Source organism: Triticum aestivum, chromosome 7B (genome assembly GCF_018294505.1).
Source record: "Triticum aestivum cultivar Chinese Spring chromosome 7B, IWGSC CS RefSeq v2.1, whole genome shotgun sequence".
Taxonomy (NCBI): Eukaryota; Viridiplantae; Streptophyta; class Magnoliopsida; order Poales; family Poaceae; genus Triticum; species Triticum aestivum.
The window spans coordinates 87,424,288-87,430,941 of record NC_057813.1 but is presented as its reverse complement, the minus strand read 5'-3'; the positions used below and the strand labels follow the sequence as shown (position 1 = coordinate 87,430,941).

At 51.1% G+C, this 6,654-nt stretch overlaps 1 pseudogene; it reads left to right on the top strand.

Annotated features, from left to right (window-relative positions):
• The window catches only part of LOC123157704 (UDP-glycosyltransferase 73C6-like), a 31,221-nt pseudogene extending 25,509 nt beyond the window's left edge, over positions 1–5,712 (top strand).
• Positions 5,713–6,654: the final 942 nt, after the last annotated feature.

Below are 6,654 nucleotides of genomic sequence, written 5' to 3'. Positions count from 1 at the left end.
ACCAAGTGGAGAGCAAACCTTCCACTCGGGGGCTTAGCTGCAGCCCCGTGCTCGCCTAAGTTTTTGAAAATCCTACGGAGTGGATAGCAAACCTCCCACTCGGGGGCTTAGCTGCAGCCCAGTGCTTGCCTAAGTTTTTGAAAATCCTACCGAGTGGAGAGCAAACCTCCCACTCAGGGGCTTAGCTGCAGCCCAGTGCTCGCCTAAGTTTCTGAAATCCTACCGAGTGGAGAGCAAACCTCCCACTCGGGGGCTTAGCTGCAGCCCAATGCTCGCTTAAGTTTTTGAAAATCCTACTAAGTGGCGAGCAAGCCTTCCACTCGGGAGCTTAGTCGCGGCCTAGTGCTCACCTAAGCATGACGAGTACAAGTCGATTGCAATTTGTGTTTCGTCCCTACCTGCAAAAATGCATCACAAACACTAGTATATATTCCGAGCGAAGGACAATGATCGTTCGAAGGCAGAAGCAAACATATTCAATGGCAAGCCCAAGTTTGGATAACGTCCTAGGGATCCAGAAGTGCTCAGACACGAAGCCTGTTAAGGTTTATCGGTTACAAAAACCACTCGGCATCCCGAGGCAAATTTAAGGCATCGAGCATAGAAGTTTTTTACTCCTCTTGCGGAGGACTGGAAGGCGCAACGAACTCGTCCAGGTCGATTCCATCTGCGATCCGAGTGGCAGCAGCAATGAAGGTCTCCATGAAAGATCGGAAGTCATGCTTCTTGGTATTGGCCACTTTGAGAGACGCCAGCTTGTCCTCTCGCGCGTCCTTGCAGTGAACACGGACCAGACACAGAGCAACGTCGGCACCACACCTGGCAGAAGATTTTTTCCATTCTTGCACTCGACTTGGAACTTCGTTCAGTCGAGTCATTAGAGACTCGAGATCGTTCTGAAGTGTTTCTCCCGGCCAAAGTGTTGTGTCGATGCGTGATGTTGCAATCTTCAGTCTCGCAAGGTAGTCGACCACAGCAGCAGCGCGAGACTCGAGACGGAGCACGTTCATGGCGGCTTCATCCTTCACAGGAGAGTTGATGGGATCTAAGCCAGTCTCCACTCGACTAGTCTCCTCTTCAAAGTTTTGGCAGGATTCTGTGGATACGATCCAAGGATAAGCTAGCGTTCACACAATAAGTCAGTGATTACCAGTCGGATATAAGGGGTTACCTTCGAGCATGAGGAATAACTTCTTGGCGAGCCCTCCCAGATAAGCTTCTAAGTCGTTCTTCTTTCCCACCAGTTCGCTAGCCTTGTCACTCAGGGCCATCTTGTCATTCTTCAGTCGAGTGACCTCCTTGTTGGCCACGTCGAGAGCAGCTTTCAGATTGGTATTCTCCTCTTCAAGTTTGCTGATTGAAGCCAACTTTTCTTCTGCGAGTTTCGTCTTGTCCGAAGCCCCTTTCTGCGCCTCGGCGAGGTCAAGGTCCTTCTTCTTCAGAGCATCCCTTAGTTTATCTATGAAATGACAGTGAGGTCAGACTCAGGAATGGACAACAAATAAGGGTAGTCGTCAAGGTTCTCACCAAACATACCTTTTGCCTCCTCCTTCGCCTTCGTGAATTTCTCCTGGACAAGCTTCAGATCAAGTTCGAGCTGGATATGCTTGTTCTCCAACTCAGTATAACGAGCCACAAGCTCGCAAGACTTCTACGAAAGATCAGTTGACAGACATCAAAGAAAGGTCATTTTCCGAGTGACTAAGAGAAAAATCGTAGCATTTCTAAGACTGCAGCCGAACCAAAAATTTTGACTGTAGTCTCGGGGACTACACCCAATGGGTGCACTCAGCGTGCCCCCACTGGTTCTACCGGCTCGGATCGATCAGTCGACCGAAAGTAGCTAACTGCCAACAGTTAGACATAAAAAAAGAAGAGCAAAGTATTCTTCAGACCATAGCCGACTACCAGCAGTCGACCACGGTCTCGGGGACTACACCCAGTGGGTGCACTCAGCGTGCCCCCACTAGTTTCATGATTCCATTCGACCAGATCGAGTGAAGAAAGTAAAAAAAATCAAGGCATAAAGACTACAATCGACTGCCAGCAGTCCACCGTAGTCTCGGGGACTACACCGAGTGGGTTCACTCAGCGTGCCCCCACTAATCCAGACTTTTCAATCGACACACCCAATGGGTGTATGACAAGTATTAACATGTTCAGAAAGAAAAATAGACAGATGTCATATCCTAACAGAACAGGCGGTGGTCAACTAACCTGGACATTGCTCTGAAGAGCTGAACTTGCATCATAAGCTGCTTGGCTGGTGTCTCGGATCGCCTTCACCTGCTCCATCATGACCCCCACCTGGCGTATGGCTTGCTTGGCAGCACCTGCTTGGTCCTCCGGGACGTGGTGTGTGGAGAAGAGGGAAGGTGGATCAGCACTCAACGACGGAGGGCGTACACTTGTCAACGGCACCGCAAAGGACATGGTAGCCCGAGAAACGTTGCCCCCTCCGGAATCAATGTCTCAGGCGCTGACGCAACCTGAGCAGTCTTGCCAGCAGACGCTTTCCTGTTCCTCCTTTGCCTCAGTGGCTCCTCATCATCGTCGTCGGGGAGATCAATGATAATGCTAGGTAGAACTACATAAAAGGTTCAAAGTTAAAAATGAAGATCCGATCGACCAAAAGTGAAACTGCACAGATCATACCAGGATTGGAGGTGGCAGCATCCTCCATTTCTTGATCGTCATGGCTGGCTGAGGTCTCAGAAGTAGCAGCACTGCGATTTCAGAAATCAGTGGGTCAGCGATCGGGTCGACCAAGAATATATCCATGTTGAAAGAGAAAACATGAGTTATGCCATTACCCAGAAACAGTCGGAATCTCCATCCTCATCTTCAGTAGAGCCTTCGCCGGTTTTGTCGGTGCCGCTCGGGGTTGCTTCGACGCTTTCTCAGTCGGCACCGGAGAAGTCGTCCGAGGGCGTTTGGTCGACTGCCCAGCAGGCACGGCTCCCTTGCCACGCTCGACCACAGGATCATGGGCGAGCTTGGATCGTCTTTCAGTGCGAGGAGGCTCGACTACCTCCTCCTCTTCCTCCTCCTCTTCCTAGTCAGAGCTAGCATCTTCTTCACCCTCGTCACCGTCCGACTCCCACTCCTCCTGACTTTCACCTCCACTTCCTTCTTCTTCTTCAGTCTGTTCTTGCGCCCCGTTGGGCATCGAGTACATCTCGGTAGTGATCTGGAAGACAACAAACAAGATAAAAGTCAGTCGACCGAATTGCAGCAAAGCAGAATGAAGGAAACAGAATCACAGTCAGGGAAATGTAGTCAGACCTTGTCTGCTTCGTAGGACTGGTCAAGTGGCGGGATCCTCCTGGCTCCGCGGGGATTATCTCTGTTCCCCGTGATGGCGGTCATCCACCTCTCCAGAGTGACATCGTCGACCTCCTCCGGGTGGACCCGAGTGGTGTCTTCAGTACCTGAATACAACCACATCGGATGGCCCCAATACTGAAGTGGCTGAATGCACTGTCGAAGGAAAACCTCTGGAAGATCCATGCCCGTCACTCCGTCGTGAATGAGCTGGACCACGCGCTCCATCAACATCCTAACCTGAGCCTTCTCCTCCGGAAGCACCTTCAGAGAAGATGGCTTGTTCACTCGGTCCATGGAGAATGAGGGAAGGCCAGTCGACTGCCCTGGCGTCGACTGGTCTTGGCAGTAGAACCAGGTCGACTGCCACCCTCGAACTGACTCAGGAAGGGTCATCGCTGGAAAGGCACTCTTACTCCTCATCTGAACCCCAAGACCCCCACACATCTAGATTACTTGGGTCCTCTCGTCATTCGGGCTAGCCTTTTTCACCGTCTGAGAGCGACAAGTGATAATGTGTTTGAAAAGGCCCCAGTGCGGCCGGCAACCCAAGAAGTTTTTGCACAACGACATGAAAGCGGCGAGGTAGGCAATGGAGTTGGGTGTGAAGTGAAGGAGTTGTGCACCAAAGAAGTTCAGAAACCCTCGAAAGAAAAGATTCGGCAGCAAAGAAAAACCGCAATCTACATGGGTGGCTAAGAGGACACACTCACCCTCCTGAGGCTGCGGCTGCCACTCCTTCCCTGGAAGCCTCGCTGACCCATGGGGGATCAGTCCTTCGTTGGACAGGTCATCGAGGTCTTTCTGGGTGATGGTCGAGCGGATCTAGTCTCCCTGGATCCAGCCTTGCGGCAGGCCAGACCGCGATGAAGATCCGCCCCAACTAGGCGCTCTCCCCTTCGCCTTCACCGTCGCCTTCTTCGCCCGCTCCAAAGCCGCCGTCTTTTCCTTCACTATCGTCGCCGGCGAGGCGCGCAAGGAGCAACGAGGCGAAGGTGGAAGCGAGTGCAGCGGGTGAGTTCGAGGAAGAGGGAGAGGGGATTGAGGGTGCACTGTTTGAAAAACCCCCGTCCGGCGCCTTATATGAAGTCTCTTCCGAGTGGCTGACTGGTAGGCCCGGGCGATCCTGTCAAATCCCGCAACAGTCGCGCGCGCGATACGTGGAGAAAAAGGTGGCATGGAAATCGAGGAGTCCCTGCCGTATCCCATCCGAGTACTGCGGCTTCCTCCGCCCCGCCCGCTTCCCGAAATTCAGATCCCGCTAAATCCGCGAACAGCAGAGCAACTTGTCAGACTGAAGATTTCCTCTGATCCGTCGCTCGGAGATCTCCAAGTATAAAAAAGTCACTCGACTAATATAAAGAATGGATCAAGGCGACTGAAAAAGAAGTTGGTGCCGTCACCTAAGGTCACTGATCCAGAACAAGACATACTCATATCACAAAAAGAGGGGTCGGAAGAATTCTCAACTCCTTCCTCACTCAAACCTCGATCCATTCGGGGGCTAATGACGAAGCCATGTACCTAGGGTAGGGTCACGGACCTGTCCAAAGTACCCTACCCAAGGACATCTCTAGAAGAAACTACCTTTCAGTCGACCTGGAAGGATTCCACTCGACGGACTCGAAGACAGTCGATCATGAAGACTCACTCGACCACCAGAAGATCTAAGGTCACTCTACAGCCAAACGGTCTGTTATTAAGTAGTCTTTATGGCCATGATATCACTTTATGTAAGGCGTTATCAGTAACGTCTGGCCTTTATGTACATTGAACTCTCTGCTACGTGGTCTGGTTGGGGTCCTGACGCACTCTATATAAGCCACCCCCTCCACAGGCAGAAAGGTTCGCACCTCTATAACTCTCACGCATGTAATCCAGTCGACCGCCTCCGGGCACCGAGACGTAGGGTTGTTACTTCCTCCGAGAAGGGCCTGAACTCGTAAAACACTTGCGTGAACAACTACTCCATAGCTAGGATCTTGCCTCTCCTTTAGTACCCCCTACACTATTGTCAGACTTAGAACCACGACAGGTGGCACTCGACGCTCGAGGCGATCGCACCCTGGCTGCCGGTGGTGACATGGCCGCACTTCTCGGACCAGTTCCTGAATGAAAAGCTGGCCGTGGAGGTGCTGGGAATCGGTGTGAGCGTGGGGATTAAGGAGCCATTGCTGTGGGTAGCGAAGAAGGAGGTCGTGGTGAGGAGAGAGGTGGTGGAGGCGGCCGTTAGGAGCATCATGGACGAAGGAGGAGAGGAGGAGGAAGGCGTTTGCTCTCTCGGAGAAGGCGAGGGCAGCCGTGCAAAATGGTGGGTCATCGCTTGGCAACCTGCTGGATCTGATCAAGCACTTTGAGGTAGACGCGGGAGGTTGCACCACTGACTGATGAGTGTTGTCAGTCTCACAGAGCACTGCGCCGGAGAGCGCCGAATGTTCTAGCAATTGAGAAGATTTTTTGGGGGTTACATACACTACAGATGCCCTAACTTGTCCGCGACAGTCAGTTTCGGTGCTTAAACTTGAAAAATACACAAAAGTGGTGTGGTAACTTGTCTGGGTGTTCAGATATGGTGCCTATGAAAGTATGGCGCCGTTTCGAGTGCTTGCGTGGCATGCCAGCGTGTGGCTAGGCCACATGTCAGTTGTTGAAGCGCTGGACGCGCGTTTTGAGCTATGTGTGTTGTTTTTTACAAGAATGCCCATGGATCTTAATTAATTGTCACAACAAAATATCCCTTGATTTTAATTTTAATACACTACTGGAATCGCCACGTACACCGAGTGCCAGGGGCAAAGGGCCGAAAACCCTCGTTAAAGTCTTTGTCAAGAGTTGCACTCGGCAAAGCCACCCGGCGTACACCTCTTAGGCAAACAGATTTTTGCCAAGAGCCATTTGTCGGACACTCGGCAAAAGACTTTGTGTGTGTGTGTGTGTGTGTGTGTGTGTGTGTGTGTGTGTGTGTTTGCAAGCGCGTGCTTGTAAGTCATGCTTGTTGTTGTGTGTTTTATGTTCATTTCTCGTGAAGCAGTGAGACCCCATATGTGGGTTGTTTTTATGCTTTGTGTATTGGCTTTATTGAGTGGGCTGCAACTTTTTTATAAAGGGCCACATGTCTTTTTATTCCCCGTTTTTGTTTATTTTGGTTCGATAGCGTAGCTAGAGGAGAGTGTAACTACAGTTTTCTTTTTGGATTGGCTAAATCTCTTCCAAGTGAGATTTCGATATCTCATCTAAGTCTATAACCATACGATTCATTTGCTTTAATTTTCGCACAAACTTGATCATGTGCACTCATGTGAACTCGTTCTTTTTTGTCGGTCGTCCCCT